Raw genomic sequence first — 26095 nt, 5'->3', positions numbered from 1 at the left:
ACAGGTGAGTGTGTTGGGTTGTAACATGTGCAAGCCCTGCTGATCCTGACAATACCAGCACCAACCTTGCAGGTGTGACCTGCCTGGTTTATAGGGAAGATTAGTTAAATTATTTTACAAATTGAAGAGCATGTATCATGAGCAGGTTCACATGAGCAGTCCAAACGTCATATCCCTTCCAGGACACTAGTTACTGTAACCGCCGCCTATTTTTTTTTAGGAGACAAGAATGGCTTCCTCTTTATCCATTGGTGTACCATCTACAATAACTTAGGGTGGGAATGATCTATTTACTAATTGTTTCTTCTTTCTTAGCTCTAGAAATGTGTACTACTGGGTGAATGCACCATATTTGGAAGAGCGAGGTGAACTGCTACTTGGCCCACAAACTCAATTATTTTAACCCTTTCGCTGCCAGGCCTTTTCCCCCTCAGGTGGCAAGCCATTTTTTGGCTGAATGGGGGAGTTTGCGCTTAGGCCCTCATAACTTTTTGTCCACATAAGCCACCAACGCCAAATTTGCGTCCTTTTTTTTCCAACATCCTAGGGATTCTAGAGGTACCCATACTTTGTAGGTTATCCTGAAGGAGACCACGAAATTAGCCAAAATACAGCAATTTTTTTTTCTTTTTTTTTTTCAAATAAATGGGGAAAAAAGGGCTGCAGAAGAAGGCTTGTGGTTTATTCCCTGAAAATGGCATCAACAAAAAGTTTGCAGTTCTAAAATCACCATCTTCCCAGCTTTCAGGAACAGGCAGACTTGAATCAGAAAACCACATTTTGCAACACAATTTTGGCATTTTACTGGCACATACCCCATTTTTACTATTTTTTGTGCTTTCCGCCTCCTTCAAGTTAGTGACAGAAATGGTTGTGAAACCAATGCTGGATCCTGGAAAGCTAAACATTTCTGAACAGTAAACAAAATTCTGAATTCAACAAGAGGTAATTTGTGTAGATCATACAGAAAATAACAGCTAAAATGAAAAAAATTGAAATTGAGGTGAAAAAACTGCAATTTTTCTCTACGTTTTACTTTGTAACTTTGTCCTGCGATGTCAGATTTTTTAAATCTATATACCGTTACGTCTGCTGGATTCTTCTGGTTGCGGGGATATATAGGGCTTGTAGGTTCATCAAGAACTCTAGGTACCCAGAGCCAATAAATGAGCTGCACCTTGAAATGGGTTTTTATTCTATACCGGGTATACAGCAATTCATTTGCTGAAATATAAAGAGTGAAAAATAGGTATCAAGAAAACCTTTGTATTTCCAAAATGGGCACAAGATAAGGTGTTGTGAAGCAGTGGTTATTTGAACATCTCTGAATTCCGGGGTGTCCATACTGCATGTGAATTACAGGGCATTTCTCAAATAGAAGGTTTTTACACACTGTCTTACATTTGGAAGGAAAAAATGTAGAGAAAGACCAGGGGCAATAACACTTGTTTTGCTATTCTGTGTTTGCCCCAAGTCTCCCGATAAAAATGGTACCTCACTTGCGTGGGTCGGCCTAATGCTCACGACAGGAAACCCAGCATGACACATCTAATTTTTACATTGAAACCGGACGTGTTTTTTGCAAAGTGCCTAGCTGTGAATTTTGGCCTCTAGATCAGCCAGCACCTAGGGAAACCTACCAAACCTGCACATTGTTGAAAACTAGACACCTAGGGGAATCCAAGATGGGGTGACTTGTGGGGCTCTCGCCAGGTTCTGTTACCCGGAATCCTTTGCAAACCTCAAAATTTGGCTAAAAAAACCCACTTTTCCTCACATTTCGGTGACAAAACGTTGTGGAACCTGAGAGGAGCCACAAATGTCCTTCCACTCAGTGTTCCCCCAAGTCTCCTGATCAAAATGATACCTCACTTGTGTGTGTGGCCCAGGTGCCTGCAACAGAAAAATGCAAATAACCTGTAGAGATTGAGGGGTTAGCATAGTGAGTTGATAAGCACATATTTTTCTTTTATACATCTTTTAGGCTGACTCTGCTTTGGGGACCCACACAAGTGAGGTATCATTTTACTTGGGAAACTGAGGGGAATGCTGGGTGGTAGGACATTTGTGCCAGAGCGGTGATCCTACAAAGAAAAGTGAGGAAAATATGCTTTTTTAAGCAAATTTTGAGGTTTGCAGAGGAGTCTGGGTAAGAAAATGTTGGGGGATCCAGGCAAGCCACATCTCCCTGGACTCCTTGGGGTGTATAGTTTTAAAACATGTCTGGGTTTGGTAGGCTTCCCTAGATGAAGGCTGCACCTGGGACCAAAAACATAGGTGCCCCCTCCTCAAACACAGGTAGTTTTGCAATAGATCATTTTGATGTATCCACGTACTTATGTGATGTTCCAAACACTTAAATTGTGAAAAGAAACACACTTAGGTTATGGTAAAAAGACCCCTCACCCACCAACCAAGTTGGTGGCATGCTTCATCATCGGGGACCCACCTGAGACACCTAGGCCCGTATTTATACTTTTTTAGCGCCACATGTGCGTCATTTTTTTACGCAAAAAAAGGGCGCAAACTTGCAAAATACAATTGTATTTTGTAAGTTTGCGCCTTTTTCGCGTCAAAAAGCGGTGCAAAGGCGGCGCTAAAAAATTATAAATATGGGCCTTAGTGTGCCACGTGTGTGCTACCACGCCTGATTACAGTGGAGCAGGTTTTGTTATTTTTACCACACACTGGTTGGATTTGGCACGAGGGTGAGTGATGGTTCAGTATATCAAATTTTATTAACAAGAGATTTCACAAAAATGAAATGCACTGTTAATAACTGAAAGGCCAAAAATTTGAACCAATGACTCACAGCTCGTGAGCTGTAAAGCCACGACAAGGCACCAGGGGCCGGATGTACGAAAGGATTTTACCCATTCTGTGTCTATGGGAAAAAGCTTTCGTACATATGGCCCCAACAGCTTTACAGTCCATTCAAACACATTTCATACATGACATGCACAAGACCATTCACGCTGCCAGCCACGGACCCAACACATTACAACACTCGCATCGAAAGACAGCACCACTCAATGGCCCATCACTTACATACGTCCTCATGCCTGATACAGCAATCATACCAGCTGATGGGAGTTTGTGGACTGGCGTTTGCCTGGCAGTGTGTTGCGGTAACCAACAGCAAGTCAATATTTACTCCATCAGCCAAGCACCACCCCACTCACACCGCCAGCCAAGCACCACCCCACTCACACCGCCAGCCAAGCTCCACCCCACGCACACCTCCAGCCAAGCGCCACCCCACACACACCAACTTTATTTTTTATTTTAAACAACAAAGAAACCACTAATTATAAATAAGTACAAAACTACAAACACAAAAGCTCTAACTGAATACATGACAGTAATGCCAACAGTGAAACTGAACATGTGAAAATATAAAACAGCAGTTTACGCTCACGGTATTGCCCAATAATTCTTATGTGTGTGGTAGTTCCTGAAACAGCCACCCACACACAGCCCAGGCTTTGAAGGACAATCAGGGCAGTACATCCTAGTCTCCTTCCTGATACCTCTTCGAGCACAGACTCTACATCTCTTAGCAGGAAAGTGTTTTTGTTTTGGCCGTGGGAGGAATGTGCGCAGCAAAGTGACTATCTTTCAATTTAGCCACATCATGCACCACTGATTCTCTAGGAACTCTTGCCTGTTCCAGCACAACAAGGCTCGCTATGATAGACTCCTGAAATTTCACAAATGTCATCCTTGACTCTGGAGAACTATCCTTGAACACAACAAAGGCATTAAAAGTTGCCAAGTGGAACTGGTGAACCGCTAATTTCTTATACCAAACATAAGACTTACGAGCAGCAGTGTAAGATGCCAACCTCTGATCTACTCTGTCAACACCACCCATGTGCTTATTGTAGTCTAAAATGCACACAGGTTTGCGCACTTCAGCAACTTGACCCCAAACAGCCACAGGTGATGTACTCTCATCGTGGATGGTAGTTAGCATGTACACATCCCTCCTGTCTACAAATTTCAGAGCTAGCAGCTCATCATTCCGCAAGGCACTGCACTGTCCCTTCTTAAGTTTGTTACAGACAAGCTCTCTTGGATAGCCTTTCCAATTTAGAGCAGATTGTGCCACAAGCAACAGTGTCCACTCTGAACAACTCCTTGAACAACTGAACGCCAGTGTAGAAGTTATCTACATATAAATGGTGACCTTTGTAAAGGTTGTGTACCAAGTTCCCACACAATTTGCTCACTAACTCCAAAAGTGGGTGGACAACCAGGGGGGGTCAATACTGGAATCCCTACCAGTGTAGACCCGGAAATTATAAACATATCCTGTACTACTTTCAGACCGCATATACAATTTAATTCCATACCGTGCCCTCTTGCTAGGAATATACTACCTAAAAACCAAACGACCCTTGAACAGGACCAAAGACTCATCTACAGATATTTCTTTGCCTGGAACATAGATCTCTGAAAACCGATCTACCAAATGATTAAGGATAGGTCTAATCTTGAAAAGACAGTCAGATTCAGGGTGATCTCATGGCAAGGCTAAAGCATTATCTACAAAATGCAACATCCGAAGAAGAATCTTCTACTGGTTACGACTCATGATTACAGGAAATATAGCAGTTGCCATCAAGGGATTAGTAGACCAATATGAAGACAGTGATGGTGTCCTTATCAGCCTCATCAAAAATTTAAACCCAAGAACTTTTTTCAACTCTTCCAGATTTGTGGAAATTCACCGGCTAGCTCTAGAGTGTGGCCTAAGTCTGGCAGCGTTGTCCCTCAAATACTGCTCTGCATAGAAAATTTGTCTGCTCAACAATCTCTTCCAAAAATATATCGTCCATAAACAACGCAAAGAAGCTGACAGGCAAAAAGTTTTCCGTATTAACTTGACACCCTGGGAAACCAGTAAACCCAGGCAACTGTGGCTGCTCCATGTTTGGTGCAACCCACTTGTCAGGTCTTACAATGGAAAGCCTTTCAGCCGCTGGCTGCTGCATCATTGGCACATCAGTGTCCTCCTCTAAAACAGGCCCTTCATCAGCACTGAAAGTGGCTTCATCATCAGATGATTCCTCTCGAACAGAAAATTCACTTCCAGAATCTTGCACTTCCTCCTCTGCTTCAGAAGCAGAGTCAGTCTCATAATCATGGTCAGAAGACGACTAAATGCACACCAACAACCTGCTGAGCGGTCATCCTACGGCTAGCAAGATCCTTCTTACAAAAAGTAACTGGACAAATGCACACCCAGCACTGTGTAAGATAAGTAACATACAAAGTGTAGCTTTATCACTAAGAGTTATAAACTCAAAAACTATACCACTCACTTGCCTGAAAAAGCTTCACTCACCAGCAACTCTTCTGCAAAGCCACAGCAATCACCAATTATATCCCACTAAAAAGAAAAAAAGAAAATTAGACCTAAGACAACACAATAATCATTGTGCATGAATCCAAGGACAACTTCACACACAATCCTGTATTCCATACACCACCTACAAACATGCCATTAATGCATGGCAACAATACTCCTTTGGAGTAAATTTATTTACTTACCTAAAACATGCAACTACGCAAACCGCAGGACAACCACTGCCAAAACCGCATCAAGCCACAGCAAAGGAATCAAAAGCTATGAACTAGAACAAAAAGGAGAAATAAACTGTTATTATCATAAATGCAAATACTTCGCCAGTTGACAAACATCCTGCCACCAACCATTTTTTAATTTTTCCTGGTGTCTAGTGTTCTCTGCTTGGGGGCAGATGGGCCTAAAAAAAATCAAACAAATAGGCCCATCTTCCCCCAAGGTGGGCAGAAATGCCATAGAATATATGGCCCCTTTGGGGGGGGCGACCCTTGCCCAAAGGGCCACCCCCCCCACACACACACACAAAGCACACACATGATCCCTGCCGCTAAGTGGATTCTGCCACGGGGCAGATGGGCCTTAAAAAAAAAGACCGATCTGCCCCCAAGGAGGGGGGGGCAGAGAAGAACTGCCCAATAGTGCTTTTTGCCCCTTGGGAACGACACTTGCCCATGGGGGTGCCCCCCAAACACAGAAAAAAAAACAGCAGACAAAAAATGGCCTCTTTATGGTTTCAAATAGGCTAATCTGCCCCCAAGGAGGGCAGAAATGGCATAGATTATATTGCCCCCCCCCCCACACAAAGCACACACACACATGATCCCTGGTGCCAAGTAGATTGCGCCTAAAAAAAAAAATAGGCCGATCTGAAGGGGGGCAGAACTGCCCAATAGTGCTTTTTGCCCCTTGGGGGTTGACCATTGCCCAAGGGGCCGCCCCACAACACACAAAAAATCAGCCACAAAAACAATCCCTGGTTTCTAGTGGCTTTCTGCCCCACTTGGGGGCAGATCGGCCTAAAAATAAAACGCCGATCTGCCCCCAAGGGAGGCAGAAACTGCAATAAATATAATGCCCCCCCAAGAGGAGCGACCCTTGCCCAAGAGGTCGCTTCCCCACACTGTAAACACACGCACACAGACACTAATTCCCTGGTGTCTAGTGGGCATTCCTGGCGATCGGGCAGCAGGAATGCTAAAAGAGACATCAAGGGAAAGGAAAACCCTTTTCTCCCATAATCAGATGAATGGAATAGGCCTACAGCACTGTAAAGAGATTTGTTTTAACAGAATTCTGCTGTTGGCAGTCGTTGATGCTATTTCTATGGGTTATCTATCAGAAAACATTTGAGGGATTGGGGACTCCTGTTTGTCCTTCAGTCTATGGATTGTAACAGATTGACATGGAGTATGTAGTACCAGTCTTTAGCAGAAGTTATTTCCAAAAATGAGATAATAATTGAGGCACGTTGTTTTGATAACATGAGGGAGACTATATGAGCTTTAAATGACTTCCACGAATATTAAGGCCAATTCAGGAGCAGTTAGGAGTTTAAAAACTTTTTGAGATAGTTCATTGGCACCAGGGTGGTAGTATTTCAACGGATTCAGGAAGACCTATAGTAAAGTCCTTAGAGAGGTGGACTAGGGTTTCTTTTGATTGGATAATGGTTGTAATCATTCTTCTGGTTCGCTTTAAATGCCTTTTGCTTAAAATCATGTGATGCATTTAGTTATGTAATCCTTCACGTCGTGAATGGACTGAGGCAACCAGAAGTACACGTGCAAATGTGCATGAATCTGACTACCCAACTGCATTAACTGCAGTCTTAGGGTTATGCACTGGATCCCTGTCCTGCACGCTGTTGCTTCCATTACAAATGACAATACGATTGTGTAGTCTGACGGAATGTGGCCCTTCCTTTGAAAGCAAGTCACTGAGAGGTCGCTACTTTCTTTTTTTTTGTTTTTTTGTGATGAAGACCCCCACTAGGAATTGTGGTTGGGGGGAGGATGGAGGTGAAACGTTGACATACATTGATGTCTGTAATAATACAATATTTTATTCTCAAATCTAGAACATGGACTGTGCTTTGTGAACGAGTTTTCTTTTCAGACAACTTGCCCCCTGACACAGCGCGTGAAGAGTGCTTTTCTTTGAAGTTAGTTTGTGATCCTCCTGCGTGATCGAAGTGCGGCCAGACCTGAGTGAGGAGCGCTCCCCAGGGGCTTCAGGAGAGGAGTAGCCCCCGATCCTGCTGTGGAATCGTCATTTCAGGGGAGGCACCATGACTGCCGAGGAAGACTGCAACCTCCCCTGCCTGGCGCTGGCCGCTCGCTCATCTGGCTGTGCGATATCGCCACCTCGACGCAGGCTGGAAATCAGGTCTCCTCCCCTCTGCCGAGGTTCAGAGGAGATTGAGCCTCCGCACTGGGGCTTGTGAGGTCGCTGTCCACTCTGTGCTCCGTGCAGCAGCTACGCACCTTTTGTGCCTCCCAGGTAGGGGCGCCTAAAACAAGACCAGTACTCACTGACCCAGGGGCATACCCTGAATATTATATCACTTATGCTGAGGTACCCCAACAATTAAGGGTGATTCCTCTTGTGAGGCAGGGTACAAAGTGCAACAACTCTAAAAGAAAGTGGGGAATAGATGTATGGTGTGTACTTTTCCTGAAACCTACCTGAACTGGCATACTAAGCACTACGGTTCCTTGCAGACCTACATGGGACATCGTCATATAGTCCGTAATAGAGGTGCAGAAGGGGCAGCATCCCATGGGCCCTACTGGGAGGTGTTCTGCTCCAGATCAATAGGGGTAAATGTGAAGAGGTGTCCTGAAGGAATTGCTTTAGGTGCCGCATTTTTCCCTACATGGTGTACAGAGTACCGTATAAGATGTCAAAGTAGTGCAAACGCGCTGAGGTTTCATGTTGGTGTTTTGGGGAAATTACTCTGTAACGTATGTTTAATCCCTGTGTTCCTTTTCACCCTCAATGTTTCCTCTGTCTTTTATTATGACCTGATACATATGACACGTCGTGCTGCCATGTTGGGGTGATATGCCTATTTGCAAGATCGGTCTGTGATACAGTTGGAGGGTGTGTCTAGGATTTATGCCCTATGGAAATGTTTTCATGATCTGTGCATTTATTCTGGTGATAATGATCTGCCATTTGGGAATGTTTCTCCTGTAGGTGCATTCATGATGTGTTTATTATGCCATGTGCATTGTTGGTGATAATGACAACCTAACTACTGCTTGCTTTCGCAGAGTACTAGTAACATATAAGATGTTCTGACAACTGCTTGTGTAGCATGGTATTACTGATGCATCTTGTGTTTGGTCTCATGATGTTTTATGCAAAACAGTTTATTTTTATTTAAGTTATTGTAGCGTTTCCTTTATGGTGTATTTATTGTGTCATATGTGTTGTGCAAGCTCTTTATACATTGCCTCTGGGATAAGCCTGACTAGAGTGGTCGGTTCTGCCTGGCTGAGTTGCATACCCTAGCCAACCAAAAAACCCATTTCTAACAGGAACGATGCCCATGAGGAGTGGACAATTTCAAGGAAAGGTAAGAATGTCTTTTTGATGTGGCGAACCACTGTGAACAGGAAGGTCTCGACCTAGGTTCTCATTTTAAGGCTGGGCACAGTTTTTCCCTGAAAGAGTGGGCAGTTTTCAGTGATTGCTGGCTTTGCCAATGTACATATGCAAGGCCTTGGTGCGTCGGCACACTTGCTCTTCCTTCCTCTGGTGTTCCTGTAAATGCTATATCTTCATAATTTCTTCAGAACTTGCTTAGTTCCTATGCTAATCTGGAGTCACTGTTACAGATCTTCACAGGAGGTATTTCCTTTCACCCCAGCGTTGCATCAGTTGGACGATGATCTGTAGCGTTAAATCAATGAGGGTTGATGAGGATGTAGAATGATTGACCACCACTGAAGGCACATCGTTCAATTGCTTCTATAAACCCTGATAAAAGGGCAGCAGCCGACATTCAGCCTCCGCTATTAATTGAAGATATTGAGAAATATAGGTAATCAAAGCTTTTGAACATTGTGTAAAGTCAGCAAACCAGTATAAGTATTCTGTTGTGTCTATTGAAGATATGTTAAATTTGTTTCAAAAACTGTTTAAATGGAGAAACAAGGACTTTAGCTATTGATTAAGGGTGTGGCCCAAGCAATTGCGTCCCTCATAAGATAGGACAGCATAAAAACGATCTCCGAGCGGTCAGAGGTAAAGGCCTGAGGTCTTGCCATAAAAATGTAAATTACAATGTGCCAAAAATGAGGAGTTACAGGATCACTCGCAGATTTTTCAGCTGATGCCATGTCTGTGTATTGGAATGATGAAGCACAGCAGCATGGGCTGTTCCTCTACAAGCTGGCTGCAAAATATAGGTTACCCCTAGGATAAAGGAAACTGTGGTACCATTAGGGTCTGCCAAAATCACAGGAGAAGGATCAGAGACTTTGGGGGTCATTACAACATTGGCGGTAAAAGCCGCTTACCGCCGTGCAGAAGACCACCAATACACCGCTGCGGAAATCCGCCACAGCTATTATGACCCACATCTCGGAATCCGCCGAAATTCAGACACCCACACAAGTCTGCCACACCAAAGGTCAGTGATAAACTGGCGAAAACAAAACCTCCACCTTCACGCCAACAGAAACACGCCCATGCTATCACGACCCACGAACCCACACGGCGGTCTTTCAACCGAGGTATTTCATTGGCGGTACACACCGCCGCGCTCAAAATACACACACATCTCCAAAACACCGCCACATTGGACAATTCGAAATACAAACACCTGATACACATACAAACACCACTCCCACACGATCAATACTATATAAAACACACACCCACAAACCCCTACGACCAAAAGTTTTGACGAAGGCCAGAGAGACTGCACAGCATAGACAACCCCACCACACAGAGGCACACAACACCCTCACCCACACAACATACATGCACAAAACACCACACACCACTACACATCACCACACTCATCACCACATACACCATCACACACATAACCTACACCACCCAATGGCACGGCAAAGACACCCCAGGTTCTCAGAGGAGGAGCTCAGGGTCATGGTGGAGGAAATCGTACGGGTAGAGCCACAGCTATTTGGATCACAGGTGCAGCACACCTCCATAGCTAGGAAGATGGAGCTATGGCGAAGAATAGTCGACAGGGTCAACGCAGTGGGACAGCACCCAAGAAATCGGGACGACATCAGGAAGAGGTGGAACGACCTACGGGGGAAGGTGCGTTCCGTGTCTCCAAGCACAACATCGCGTTACAGCGGACTGGCGGCGGACCCACACCTCCTCCCCCACAACTAACAACATGGGAGGAGCAGGTCTTGACCATTATGCATCCTGAGGGCCTCGGAGGAGTCGGTGGAGGAATGGACTCTGGTAAGTCAAATCTTAACTATCATATCCCCCACCCTACCCGCATGCTATCACAGACCCCCACCCTCAGCCCCTCCCCTATAACTCCAACTCCTCACATATGTACTACTAACACAAACCACCCATCCCAACACCAAGCCCTGCATGACACAACAAAGCATGGACACCCCTCACTAAAGCATGCCCACTGCACATACCCATAACACCCCCCCAACCATCATCACACAAGCCCCCACACAGGAATGCTAGCACTGGGGTACACGCTCACCCACCCATTGCACACCATGACACACACAGATGCAATAATCATGCTTTTACACCCCTGCAGGACCACTACCCAACTTCACCAGACAGGAGGATCCAGACATCCCTACCCCACCCACAGAAGAGGCCCACTGTGATGACAGCAGCTCTGTCCAACTGGATCCAGATGACCAGCCCGGACCATCGTGGGCCTCGGGACAGTCGGTTCCCCACACCCAGTCACAGGCCACCACAGACATTCCACCCTCTGGTAACACCAGCACAGCACCCACCCAGCGGGCCCATACCTCCGTACCCAGGACATGTCAATCAGCTATGTGTCCACCACTACAGGGAACCCAGGAAAACCCACCACCCCAACAACAACAGGGACCTGGGGGCAGTGGTAGTGGGCACACGGTCCAGGGGACGGAGGCCCAGGAACACAGGGGAACTGGGAGGGCTGCTGTGCGACAGGGGGCGGACAGGCCAAGGGAACCCACTCTCCATGAGGCCCTCTCCTCCATCATGGGAGCCTACCACCACTCCCAGGAGATGATGGCAACGGTCCTGGCCAAGTTTCAGGAGACCCTGCGCCTGCAGGAGGAACAGTATTTGGGCTTCAGGGAGGAACTCAGAACCATCAGCACCGCCCTGGGCACCATCGTAGGGGTGCTGAAGGAGGGACACCGTGGCACTCCAAGGGGCCCCTGACACTAGCATGGACGAAGAACTGCCCACCACCTCCGCCGGCGCTAGTGGACAGGAGGCACCGCCACAGGACCACCACAACAGCACCCCACCCCCTGCAGACGGAGAACCACCCCGCAAGCGGTCCCTGAGATCCAGGAACAGGACAGAGCACGATGCCAAGACCCCCGCCAAGAAATGAGACCACCCTGATTGTCATCCCACTGTCCCACTTTGTAACCCTGTCCATATTGGAACTGCCCCAGCTCCACTTCCTATGCCCATATGGGCAGTGCACCTGTGAGACTAATAGACTGGGCTCTGCCATGGACATTCCTCCACCATCACACCTCACCATTTTACTACCCCCCTCCAATATTTAGCACTTCAATAAACACCCTTGAAGCACAAAACAATCTGGAGTCAGTCTGTGATTTTGAAAATGTGTATTAGCAATGACCGTGACAAAATCCGTTCTCAAATGCAATGTCAACATACCTATGTCACACATCTCAAGTCCATGAGGAATGTAAGCAGATGACACACGTTGGTAACCACACCTGTGAAACCGTAATGGAAATGTACAACTCAGTTACCATATACTGGTTGAAATCGACAGACAGGATAGAGGTAGAAGTGTGAAAGTACTTGTAGTATGCAGGAATGTGTTCTCACTCGTGTGTCACTGGAAATATTGCTGGAAAACTGAGTCCCTGTTGTCAATGTCTTCTTCCTCTGCTTCCTCCTCATCACTGTCCACAGGCTCCACAGCTGCCACAACACCGTCATCTGGCCATACTCCTGCAGAAAAGGCACCTGGTGTTGCAAAGCCAGATTGTGAAGCATACAGCAGGCGATGATGATCTGGCACACCTTCCTTGGTGAGTAGAATAGGGAACCACCTGTCATATGGAGGCACCTGATCCTGGCCTTCAGGAGGCCGAAGGTGCGTTCGATCACCCTCCTAGTCCGCCCATGGGCCTCATTGTAGCGTTCCTCTGCCCTGGTCCTGGGATTCCTCACTGGGGTCAGTAGCCATGACAGGTTGGGGTAACCAGAGTCCCCTAATAGCCACACACGGTGCCTCTGGAGTTGACCCATTACATAAGGGATGCTGCTATTCTGCAGGATGTAGGTTTCATGCACTGAGCCAGTGAACATAGCATTTACCTGGGAGATGTACTGCTCTGCCAAACATACCATCTGTACATTCATGGAATGATAACTCTTCCGGTTCCTGTACACCTGTTCACTCCTGTGGGGGGGGACCAGAGCTACATGGGTCCCATCAATGGCACCTATGATGTATGGGATATGTCCAAGGGCATAGAAGTCACCTTTAACTGTAGCCAAATCCTCCACCTGAGGGAAAACGATGTAGCTCCGCATGTGTTTCAGCAGGGCAGACAACACTCTGGACAACACGTTGGAAAACATAGGCTGGGACATCCCTGATGGCCATGGCCACTGTTGTTTGAAATGACCCACTTGCAAGGAAATGGAGCACTGATAGCACCTGCACTTGAGGGGGGATCCCTGTGGGATGGCGGATAGCTGACATCAGGTCAGGCTCCAACTGGGTACACAGTTCCTGGATTGTTGCACGGTCAAACCTGTAGGTGATGATTAAATGTCACTCCTCCATAGTCAACAGGTCCACCAGCGGTCGGTACACCAGAGGATTCTGCCATCTCCTCACATGTCCCAGCTGACGGTGCCTAGGAAGGACAACAGCGACCACAGAGTCAAACAACTCCGAGGTATGTACCCACAGTCTACACAGAACACGAAACATAATCCAAAAAGTTGTCTGTATGTGTGTTGAGTCCAGGCCTAGGTATGTGTGACGCAGTTGAAAATGAAGCCATGTGGGCCCCTGAAATGGCGGCTGCCTGACCTCTAAACTGGGACATTGGGATGTGAGGTAACTGCGCTGGCGTTGTACACCGTTGCGGTAGGCGGACGAAGACCGCGGCGCAATGCTGCATTGGTTAACATTGGACCCTATGGGTCCCAGGAGCCAATGGCAAAGTGCGCCGGCGGGGATGATAAGCGCCGCCGCAGACGCGACCGCCATTTTCTATCTGTTCAATCACTCGATACCTGATCTTCGACAGGAGAGGACCTACACTGTAAGTGCTGCTGTGACCTCGGTCTGGAAGAGACAATGGCTCGTGCGTCTGGGGAAAGGGCCCCTGCCTTCACTGCACAGGAGTTGGAGAAGCTTGTGGACGGGGTCCTCCCCAGTACACTCTACTCTACGGTCCTCCAGACCAACAGGTAAGTACACAGGGAGCAAGTTGTATGGGCTATGCCTGTGGGGAGAGGGCTGGTTGTAAGAAGCAAGGGGCCACAGTTCTGCGTGCATGAAGGACTGTGAATGCATGTGCCACATGGCAAGGGTAGGGATGTGGGGCACTCACTTTGACGGTGCATTTGGTAATGACTTCTCTTCTTCCCCTGTACATGTCATGTAGGTCAGCGCCCACCAGAAGAAGGATATTTGGCGTGCCATCGCCAAGGACGTCCGGACCCTGGGGGTCCACCACAGACGGAGCACCCACTGCCGTAAAAGATGGGAGGACATTCGCCGCTGGAGCAAGAAGACGGCGGAGGCTCAGCTGGGGATGGCCTCCCAGCGTGGGAGGTGTGCCCGTCGCACCATGACCCCCCTGATGTTCCGGATCCTGGCGGTGGCCTACCCTGAGTTGGATGGGCGCTTAAGGGCATCACAGCAGACACAAGGGGGTGAGTACAACATAATTCTGCTGACTTTGCGCGCAGTGAAGGTGTCTGGGTGGGGGAGGAGGGCTGTGGGTTCCCCTAGGCCAGGGCGAGTTCCGTAGGCTAGGCCCCTCCGTAATGCAGGCCATGTGGCACTCCACCCCACCTCTGTAGAGTGCCAAGTACAGGTATACATGCCCCTGTGTCATCTATGTGTGCTGATGTCCACCATAGCCATGTTGGCCATATCCCAGGAACTGCATCTGTAGAGCCCAACAGCGCGGCGTAGTGCAGGGGGCTGCTGTGTCTGTATTGTCCGCCAACTGTAGCGGTAAGCCATGCACTCAACCTGTCTTCCTTCTGTCGCCCCCCCTTTTTTTGTGGTCTCCCTGTTCTTGTGTGCATCAGCATCATCAGGGGGAGGTACAGTGGCACCGGGGCACGAGGGAGCTGCATCCCACATGGCCATGGAGGGCCACACCACGGACTCTGAATACACCAGTGGGACGGAGGGCGAGGGGAGCTTCACAGCGGTCACAGGATCAGCAACCAGCGACACGGACTCGTCCTCCGATGGGAGCTCCCATGTGGTGGCGGCAAAATCTGTGCCCCCCACTTCTACAGGTATAGCCGCCACCCCCTCCCCCCCACCAGCACCGCCCTCCCAGCAGCCCCTCAGCGTTCGCCCCGTGCCCGCTCACCCAGGAGGGTGGGCATCACCTTCGCCCCAGGCACCTCAGCCCCTGCCCCTGTCACCTCTGCTGCCCTCAGTGAGGAGGCCATTGACCTCCTCGGGTCACTCCCTGCTGGGCAGTCTACCATTTTGAATGCCATCCAGGGTGTAGAAAGGGAATTGCAACACACAAATGCATTCCTGGAGGTCATTCATTCTGATCAGGCTGCTTTTCATCGAACCCTGCAAACTCTGGCCTCAGCACTGATGGCAGTCATTGTCCCTGTGTCTAGCCTCCCCCCTCCAACTTCCTCCACCCAGACCCAATCCCCTGTACCCCAGCCTATCCCAAGCACACCATCAGACCAGCCAGCACACACCTCAACACACAAGGGAAGCTCAGGCAAACATAAGCACCACACATCCCACAGGCACTCATGCAAGCATCACACACACATACAGACACAGCAACACCCACTGCCTCCACTGTGTCCCCCTCCTCGTTGTCTCCCTCCTCCCTCCCAGTGTCGTCTACACTCTCACCTGCATACACTACCACTACAGCCACTAGGTCCCGCACCAGCACACCCACCACCACACCCCCGCTCACCTGCACTCACCACCCCCACTACCATTTACACATCCCCTGTGTCCTCTCCCAGTGTGTCTGTGACACCCCCTCCCAAAGTACACAAACGCAGGCACACACCCACCCAACATACATCCACCTCACGACAGCCTCCAGCGCATGCACCTGCACCCAAAGCCACAAAAGTTACACCTCCTACAACCACCTCCTCTTCCTCCACTCCCAGACCCCCTCCAGCTACCCGTCCCAGAGTTCCTAAGAAACTATTCCTGAGCAAGCTTGACCTCTTCCCCACCCCCCCCTCCAATTCATAGAACCTGTACTAGCACCTCAGCCAAAAAATCGCCGGTACCAATGGTGCCTGTTAGAGGTATGTGGAGTGTACTGGGCACCAGGGCAGCCAGTGTGACACGGAGCCACAGCACAGCCAGTTCCCCCCCCCCCCCCCCCATGTGAAGCACCAGAAGTTGGACAGTGCCCAGCGGGAGTGGGGGAAGGCTCCAGCCAGCAAAGCCGCTCACAAGGGTCCCGGGGGGAGTGTCCACTCAACTGGGACTCCTCCCAAGGTGGGAAGGGGCAGAAGAAATCGCCAAAGTCTGGGAAGAGCAGCACGGCGGAGAAGACCGACATCATCCCCGCTGCCCAGGAGGCCACCGCCAGCCCCATCGTCACTGGCCAGGAGGCCACCGCCAGAGTCGGTGCCCAGGAGTGCAGCCCGATCGTCACTGGCCAGGAGGCCACCGCCAGAGTCCGTGCCCAGGAGGGCAGCCCGATCGTCACTGGCCAGGAGGCTACCGCCAGAGTCAGTGCCCAGGAGGGCAGCCCCATCGTCACTGGCCAGGAGGCCACCGCAGAGTCCGTGCCCCATGAGGGCAGCCCAATCGTCACTGGCCAGGAGGCCACCGCCAGAGTCAGTGCCCAGGAGGGCAGCCCCATCGTCACTGGCCAGGAGGCCACCGCCAGAGTCAGTGCCCAGGAGGCCACAGCCCAGCTGCCCAGGAGGGCCCCGGCAGCCCGAGCCCAGCTGGGCAATGAAGGACCGCCAGCCCCAGCCCAGCTGGGCAATGAAGGACCGCCATGGCAAGCACCGCTGAACAGGGCAAAGACCGCCATGGCAAGCACCGCTGAACAGGTCAGAAACTGCAAAGTCAAGCACCGCTGAACAGGGCAGGCACCGCTGAACAGGTCAAAGACCGCCATGGCAAGCACCGCTGAGAAGGTCAGAAACTGCAAAGTCAAGCACTGCTGAACAGGGCAAAGACCGCCATGGCAAGCACCGCTGAACAGGGCAAAGACTGCTGAACAGGGCAAGGACCGCCAACTCAAGCACCGCTAGCCCATGTGCGGCAGGGGTAGTGACGGAACTGGGACCGTCACGAGGAGAGTGATGCACTCTAGGCACCAGTCCCCCTCCAGAACCAGTGGAGACATGCATCCACTCCGTCTGTCCTTAACAGGATGAAGCACTCTGGGCACCAGTCCCCCTCCAGAACCAGTGGAGACATGCATCCACTCCGTCTGTCCTTAACAGGATGAAGCACTCTGGGCACCAGTCCCCCTCCAGAACCAGTTGAGACATGCATCCACTCCGTCTGTCCTTAACAGGATGAAGCACTCTGGGCACCAGTCCCCCTCCTGAACCAGTGGAGACTGTTATCCACTTGAGAGACTGTGGCTTTGCACTCCCCAGGATGGTACAATGGGCACCCCACCCACTGTAGAGACTTGAGAAACTGTGGCTTTGTACTCCCCAGGATGGTACAGTGGGCAAACCACCCACTGTAGAGACTTGAGAGACTGTGGCTTTGCACTCCCCAGGATACATCAATGGGCATGGAGCCCCCTCGTGGATCTGGCGTGGTGCACTCATCCGGCTGAGGTGCCCCCCCTTCCCTTCCCCCTGAGGTGCCTGTTGTATTTCTGTCTGATGCCCCGGCATTGTTCTCTCCGTTTTGATCAGGTATCTGATGTGGGCCTCGCCCATGCTTTTTGGGCCCAGTGGTCCACGGACAATGAATGGTGCATTACCTGCACTACTAATCGTGATGTATATTTTGGTGAATGTGTATATATATCTGTATATATTTGGTTACTGTATTTTGATATATTACAATAGTTGAACTTATTTCTTTTTGTCTTTGCATTCTTCCGGGGGGTTTTGGGGGTTGTTACTGTAATGTTTGGATATGCATTGGTGTGTGTGTTGTAGTGGGGGAGGGTCGGGTGGGGGTGTTGCGTGTGTGTGTCCCTGACTTTTGCCTCCCCCTCCCCTATGTCGTAGGTGCAGTACTCACCGTTGTCTTCGGCGCCGGCGTTGATGATGGTCGTACAGGAGCAGGAAGACTATCGCAGGGAGTATTTGGAGTTCCGGTTCCATGGTGTCCTCCTTCCTCGTGGAGTGTGTAGAGGTAAGCGTTTTCCCTTTGAAATGGCTGTTTCTGCCGTGTTTTTATCCACGGTGAATCCGTCCTGGAAAAGGTGGCGGATTGGTAGGTTGTGATACAGTGGGCGGTACTTTGTCTTCCGCCTGTCTGTTGGCGGTGACCGCCAAGCTGTTTGTCTGTACCGCCATGGCGGTCGGTGTGTTAAAGTGGCTGACTTTGTTGGCGGTTTCCGCCACGGTCATAATTCCCATTTTTTTTACCGCTGGCCTGTTTGCGGTCTTACTGCTGCTTTAACACCGTCCGCCAGGGTTGTAATGACCCCCTATCAGTTGGTTAATTTGATTGAGAAGCAAAGCTCATTGTTTACCTGCTTACATGTAATGTACACACACAAAATGAGTCCTGAAGGTGTAATTCCACAAATAGTCACCTAGCTGGAGGATTGGTAACCACTATATCCAATCCTTAATACAAATTAAAGTGTACTCCATTTTAATCCCAATTATTAAACCAACAGCGAAATGTAATAGGCCTACTTCTGCATTCGACAGTGTAACAATCAAATACAACAGCACCTCCCAGCTGTCTCAAAGGGTCACACAAATTACAGCAAGTGTGAGTATCTACCATAAACCGCATGGAAAACCACGCAGCAGATTACCAAAGTTCCTTAAACCCACTTAAGTTCTTCCATTATGAATGGGTTTAAAGCCTATTCATTAACCAGCACTTGTAGTGCCCTTTGGTAGACGTTCCGGTCCCCAGATGTTTAAAAAGTACTCGACCATTCTCAGGACAAAGTAATGAAAAATACTTCTTTTGAAGTCCCCTCCTTAATCCTTGCGAGGCAACTGAGAATGCATATTGTGCTATTTTTCTACACTTTATTGCTTTTTATGAGGGAGTGTTGGTGGGCTGCAAGGACTGTTATCTTGGATAGCTTGGCATTTTATTTTGAAGTTGGTTGGTTATGTTCTTAGGGCCTGGTCTGGCGAGTAGAGAGTTGAACTTTCAATTCAGCCCTTTTTGTGTGCTGGAAATTGGTTGGACTTACGTTGATGTTGTGTACTATTTAGTTGTGCACGCCAGGCCTAATAAATGCTGTAGTAAACTGCTTCCACTCCATACGCACTGTTTGTTTGCTCCATCGGGGTCCTTTCATCCCTGTGATCCGAACAGGTTAATTTAAATACAAAACACCTCAACCTGGACACATCAGATCCCAATCACTAGGCAATGTGAGAGTCCTGCTTTTCTAATAGCGAGGGTGGGTTATTTTATGTCAATTTTCATATCGTGCTGCTGTTTTTGGTAAGCTGTAGGTTGGTAATTAGGTTGTATTTAATGCTATGCCGGCTTTGTATTTGGACGATTACGTCGTTAACTGCATTATCCAGTGAAGCCTATTGGTTTTGTGCAGCGAAAAATTGTGATTGGGACGTATTTTCTGACAAGGCCTTTAGCTGTTTTATTTGTTAGCATCTATATGTTTTAGTGAAAACTGCTGCAGGTTTGCTGCTTTTGAAATGCCGGTCGTACCATTCTGTTACGCTCTTATTTTCTTTGTTGCTCTGAGGGTATTTTGCATGTTAGTTACCCAATCTGATGAAACCGCGCACTAATTGCGCCCATTTCTATTTTCTGATAAGCCGGGTTTCAGTTTGGTGTGCTGGTTTGTAATGCAGGCCTGTGTCTGTGGATTCTCAATGCAAAGGCAGCCATTTCATTCTGTTAATATTCATCTTCATGTACATTTGTTAGTGGAATTACCCGGATCTCTTCCCTTCCCCATAGACGGCGCCCACCTGCACGGCTGCACCCTGGCACACTCCCAGTGTGAGGAGCATCGAGGCCTTCACTGCACACCTCCTTCTCTTCCTCCTCCCCAAGCCAGCTTGACCTCATGACATCATCTTGTCGGGGAGGGTCACATGACGCTTGGCTGTTGTTTAACCAGAGGGATGGCTTTTTTTTTTTCCTTGCACGCATGTGAAATCCGAGCAGCAGTTCCTGGAGTCAGTGCGGCCTAGTAGCACACTTACATGCAAGACTCCCAGAAGCAGGTCAGTTGCCAGCAGTGTGTCCGTGTTGCTGGGGGCCAGGGAGGGTGGATCGGGGGCAGAGGGAGAGGGGGGGTGCACGTAGACAGCCGAGGAGCCGGTTGGGAGGGGGCGAGCGAGGCAGAGAGAGACTGGGCCTTGAAAAGCCACAGCGAGGCCTTGATGCTCGAGTGAGGAATCTCTGGCAGAAAGAGGCCTCGCTTCCGAGGAAGCCTCCTTCGGCGGTGTCTTGCAAACTGGTGCCTCGCAGAGGGCATGGCATTATTATTTCAGGGAACAGTGTGCTTAAAAGCAGCTCACGTTATTTTGGCATCCTTTTATTTTACAAAACTACCCATTATTAAGTGTTGTCATCCACCACAAATGCAATTCCCCCGAGGTGCAGTGTGGTCACAGGCGTAGCCAAACGACCGTATTGTAGCCACCCAGTGCAGTAAATAGGTCTGCGGGTGTTTTCTTCCCCCTCATCTTTCCCTAGTATATTAACAAGGCCCAATCCGTGGCATTAACATAGGTGTTTTTGTTTGCATGGATCGGTCCCGAGGAAATATTTTTGTAATACCGCTTCCAAAATGCACTAGCATAATCTACAATTTCACTACATAGATATATAACACCCAGGGTCGCCTGGTGGGTTTGTAAAAGTATGAAGTCAAATAAACACCCCAAACCTACACCTCCTCGTTGGCCCGAGTGCGATCGGTTCACATACAAAGCAGATTTTGTTTTTAATGTCAATGAGTCTATTTGCCACGGTTCATTTATCAACATATACTCATTTAGTCTGTTAACGGAGTATCCGTTTCTGGCCATTGTTCGCTTCCAGGGTGGCCTTGTCTTATGTTGGTGCCACCCTAAAGGTACATCCACGCCCCCACCACGACAGCTGACAATCCTCTCTTGGCCGTTTCACCAGCGATAGCCCAGAGCTGCCAACCCTCTCATGGGACTGTCAGTTGACAAAAGACAACTGAACGAGTTATTTTACCCTGTGCTGGTGCAGCGCCCTGAACTAGACAAATGCGAGGAGAATGCACGTTGTGCCCTTGGGTGCATCGTATTCACAGGCGCAGTGTGGCCCCTTTTAAAGCTAGTGCTGTGTACCTGGGACAGATACTGTTCAGAACCTTGTTTAGAAATACACAGCTATAAATAGACGAATACGGCGGGCGGCGGCTCTTCCTGTACGTATTGGTGGAATCGGTCTGTTTTCACTTGGCCTTTTGGAACTGTTTTCTTCAAACATTTTCCTTACTGTTTGTTGCAGCGGCAAAACAAAAACATAAAAGCTCTAGTTCAGAGTGCGTTTTAAGAAAGAAGGGCGGTTTCTTGTGCCGATTAGTGGGGACATCCCCCCGTTTGAAGGAGCATTTTATTGAGTACTTAAATCTCGTGTCTGGCGTGCTGCAGGAGGAGGGTGGTGGCACCGGGTAGAGAGGCCTCGGCTCCTCGAGTCTCTTCCCTGTGTGTAAGGGTGGATAGCCTCTAAGGTGTGTGTGTGACTGGGGCCTATCTGCTGGCGTGCAGCAGTGCCGGGAGTTCAGAGAGGCTAGGCCTGTGTTTGTCAGTATTGGTTCCTGTGTGCGTTTTCCTGCTTATAGAAATGAGTACATTGAGCACAGTGGTGGCAACGTGTGTTAATGGACATCAAGTTGTTTTGAATCGGCCTCTAGGCGCACGTACATGAGAGTTGCACGGAGGAGCTATGCGTGCGTCATTGGCCCTAATTTGCAAACAGCAGAGGAACTAACTGTCTGTGGCGCAGCCTAACTTGTTTTTCTTTTCCGGAAATACATACTGTGAGCACCGCACTGAGGAATCCATAGCCGTGTCCCTCGATACTCTGACTCGATTTTTCTGTGGTCTGGACTCACGGTACACCGGGCAGAGGAACTGTGTGCGTATCAGCTGGCCCAAGATTTTTTGTTTGTCTGAGTTTCCTGTAATATCAATATGCACAGTGAGGCTGGTGAGGGAGGGGTGTCATTGAGCCCGAGTGCTTATCATTTCCCATGGGCTGCCGTGTGTTCTGTCTTCAATAAACCCATATGCCCTACCGTCCAGAAGCCCCTAGGAAAAAAAGAATTGCCCCCACTAGATCTCAATAGATTTGTGGGCAGTCTCACTGTGGGAGACGCATGCATGAGAGTTTTAACTGTGACATTGAGGAAAGTGGGCGGAGGCGGCCCTCCCACTCCCAGAATTCCCCTTTGGAGTGCAGCTTTTTATCATGGAAAAGAGTGCCATGATTTGAAACTCACTCCCCTCTTCTCACCGCCCCACCAGACTCCGCCCACTCGCTTTCATCTTTTACCCCCTCTTCCTTGAACTCTACCGACGTCCCTTTCCTTGCGCTCATACACCTGTTTTTCTCTCCATTTGGTGACTTTGACACTTTTAGAAGATGTTGGTATGTTTATTGGGTTACATTAGATTTACTGCCACTTGCAGATGTATTTATAAGTTCAGCAAGTGAGGCATTTTAAGACTTTATGCATTTAAAATACGTGTACCGATAGGTGATTGACGAATGTATTTCTTGGATGCAAAATTCTGCTTATTGAACTGGGTAATTTTACACTGGTGTCCACGCAGAAAGAAAATAGGGAGAATGCTGCATTACTTTATCGGGTATTACAGAGAGAGTGCGAATAATGTTTGAAAGCAATAATGCGACGGACAGTGTCATGGAGTATGTATGTTCAGGGTAGGTGTAAATGATAGTAAAGCAGACCATCAAAACTCTGGATGGAACATAGTAGATAGAGCAGTGCACTCATACGACTCGACTTGTACATGTGAACCTCACAGGACTCACAGAAGCACCCCACTGTTGGCAGTTAATGTACCACTCTACACCAAATGGTAGTCTGAACATCCACCCAGCATGCAACAGCTAAAGGGATATCGTGGACCTCAACAGAGCACCACAGGTCTCAATTACCTTCTACAGCAGCAGGCGTTAGAGCACAACTCTGAACATAAACCCAGGAAAACATGAATATGCAATTAACTGGTAATTAAGGCATTTGGAAAGAGGCAAACGACAAAGGCCCAGAGTGCACTAAATTCAGTCACAAAACACACACAGCAATATCTCTCCCAAAACTCAGACCCAAGAGAGCTATGAAGGTGCCCTTAATTAAACCAGTAGGAGCCATATTGAATCACTGTGCCGATCAGATCCATTGTTGTACAGATGTGACCTGAGAGTACCCTGCCACCATGCCATTGTTCAGTGGGAGAGCCTAGAAACGTATGGAAATACGTTACTGCCTTCTAGAGTTTCCAGCACTTTTGCCATGTGGATGGGTTGTTCTCTACTGTGGTCTTATCTACAAGTGCATCTATTTAGTCACTGGCCAATGCAGGGGTTACAGGGTAAAGCTTGCAGAACTGTACTAAACACTTAGCTGGTACAGTAGCTCAATAGTGGATATACTTTTGGTTGTGTGCTCCCCTGGCTGTACACAGGTCAAGCTGTCCAGGAGCACTGCATTGGACATATGGCTCAAGTTCTGGTGGCTCGATATCTGTCCGTCGGGTTAAGCAGTGGCTGACATTTGTTGAGTTCCCTCAGTGGATATGTCGTCTAGCTGAATAATGCGGTATAGTGGACTATTTGTCTTGTACCCTTAAGCTGATCTACAAAACTCCCCTTGCCTGGTATGAAACTGCTGGCTGAGCCCCTTTAGGCCCACTAGAGCTTGCAGGTAGTCTTGAACCCACATATAGCCTTCCACTGGTACTACACTGATCAGTATTGTGGGCTGGTTACCCACGATCCAGCAGAACCCTGGTCATCTCACGGACATGCCAGTCAGTACACTTTCTGTCAGTCTCAGTAACTGGTATGTGAGTTCTCAGTCTGTATACCAACAGAGCTGCAGTAAGTCTTGTGGCCAGGTCTTCTGACAGCTAGTCTTCTGGCCTGGAAGCCAACCTGTCCCATGGATATAACCTTGCTATCCTGCGGATCCTCTTAGCAAATTTGTGATGAATCGTACTCCGCACTTTCCAACTATTTTTCGGTCCTACAGCAAACGTGAATTCGTCTCACGTGAAACACTGACCAAACTACCTACGTTTTCCAGAGCAGGTATCCATTTTGTTTCTTGGCCCAGTAGTGGGCTCTTAGGCAGTATGCCACCTAAACTGTATTTTTTTGTTTATAATGCTAATTAAAGTGGATGTGGGGGCAGAAGGAGAAATAACTGTTAGTCCCTTAAAATACATTTTTTTCCGCTTTTCCAAATGTTGGCAATCCTGAGAGATTTTCGTATGGTATTTGTGGCACAAAGGTATCCTAGTTGGCTCCAAATTACAAAAATATAGCTTCTGTAAATAAGATTTTGAACTGAGCCATGGTCCAAACGTGGTAGGGGGAGTATCTGCTAAGACTGTGTTGGGATGGGCAAGGGAAGGAGTTAAGTGCATGAATGTTAACATTACTTACTTCTGGTTATAGAAGACTATGTATCCCGGGGAACGAGGCGAGATGTGACTAAGTAAAAATGGTACGCAATGTTTAGGTCGAGCACGCAATTACTTTGGCCTGTTGGAAGTATTGTGGACTTTTTAACCACACCCACCTAACGCCCCATCATTTTTACTCGTTCGTGGGCTTGCCTTTCAAAAATCCCTTGATGTCATTGGTAATTGCTTCACGTTTGTCCCGCCTTGGGGGGGTTTTGTTACCGTCTAAGAGGGACCCTGTTACATGGATTATTGCATGATTGCTGATATACTTCAGCGTGGGCAAACTGCTTTTTCCTTTTGTCTCTCCCCTTCACAGCCAAGGCACTCACAGTGTTAACAGCGCAAGTTTGATTGTGGTGTGGGAGTGCTGGTCACATTGTTCACACTGTTACCTAATCAGAGTCATTTCTTTTGGCTCTCCCCTTCATGCTCCACAGCATTCACAGAAACACTTGTAATTGATAAATGCTTTACCAAAAAAACACAGAAATCAGTATTAGGGCTCTCTCTGCACAGCAGGAGAGCTGATACTACAATATTCACTGAACTCTGGAAAACTCGCCCCATAAGGCTTTGCAAGCATTCTTTTTCAAAACATTTTTGCCCAAATTTCAACCTGTTGTAGTCCTGGGACAATGGGACCACCATCAAAACGTTCAGCATGGCTCTCTCTTTTTGTTAAGGTCATCTCTGGGTCCCCTCACTAGGTTAGTGGGGACCCCAAAATAATAACCTCTCCCACCATTTAGTGTCTTTTTAACCTGTTTTAGGGCTGTGACTTTTGTTTTAGAGCTGAGTAGTTTGAGTTTTAAGGGTCTTGCATGTAATATAATTGCAGCAGGCCTGCTAGTCTTGAAAATGTGTAATGCACTACGCCCTCTAGGGGCTAAATATACGGTTGCACTGCAATGCTTTTAGTCATTTTCTTTTTATGCGGTTATGCCCTCTAGGGGCTAACAATGTGGTAGCATTACCATGTTTCTTATAAATGCAATTTTCATTCTGGTGTCCTTTAGGGGCTATTCTAAGCATTAGTCTAATGCCGAAAGTTTATTTCTGATGAAGGTTTTTATTGGGTTTATATGATGATAGTACATGTCTTATTAATCTATCCTTATTGCATTTATGACCATGATTCAGACCAACTCAACATCCTTCTGTTTGAACATTCTTGATATGTTTGGGTGACCCTTCTAGTTTATTTTTCTTGTTACTCCTCCGTGGCTGTCTTGTTTTGGGAATTGTGTAGTTAGCCAACCAGCAACTCTGATGGTGGGGTGGTGAAAGTAGTATTCTATTGGAATTAGCATGGCAGATTTAAAATAGGATGGTAAATGGCAACAATTTCAATGTTGGCTGCAGATAGATGAGGAAGGTAAATGGAAATGCTTTAGTTACATGCAGGCCCAGTGGAATTATGTGGCAGGAAAAGAC

The 26095-nt window shown here is 48.2% G+C and overlaps 1 protein-coding gene across 4 annotated transcripts in view; it reads left to right on the top strand.

The window, feature by feature from the left end:
* The window catches only part of ZNF687 (zinc finger protein 687), a 252804-nt gene that overhangs the window by 58842 nt on the left and 167867 nt on the right, over window positions 1-26095 (top strand). The window contains exon 1 of one of the 4 annotated variants that reach the window (XM_069218359.1): window positions 20096-20185. The exons of the other annotated variants lie outside the window; for them this stretch is intronic. The gene's annotated coding sequence lies outside the window, so the exon portion shown is untranslated. Of the gene's footprint in view, window positions 1-20095; window positions 20186-26095 lie in introns of those variants that run through there. 4 annotated transcript variants of the gene reach the window in all.

Source organism: Pleurodeles waltl, chromosome 12 (genome assembly GCF_031143425.1).
Source record: "Pleurodeles waltl isolate 20211129_DDA chromosome 12, aPleWal1.hap1.20221129, whole genome shotgun sequence".
NCBI lineage: Eukaryota > Metazoa > Chordata > Amphibia > Caudata > Salamandridae > Pleurodeles > Pleurodeles waltl.
This window is presented reverse-complemented; position numbering and strand designations above follow the sequence as displayed.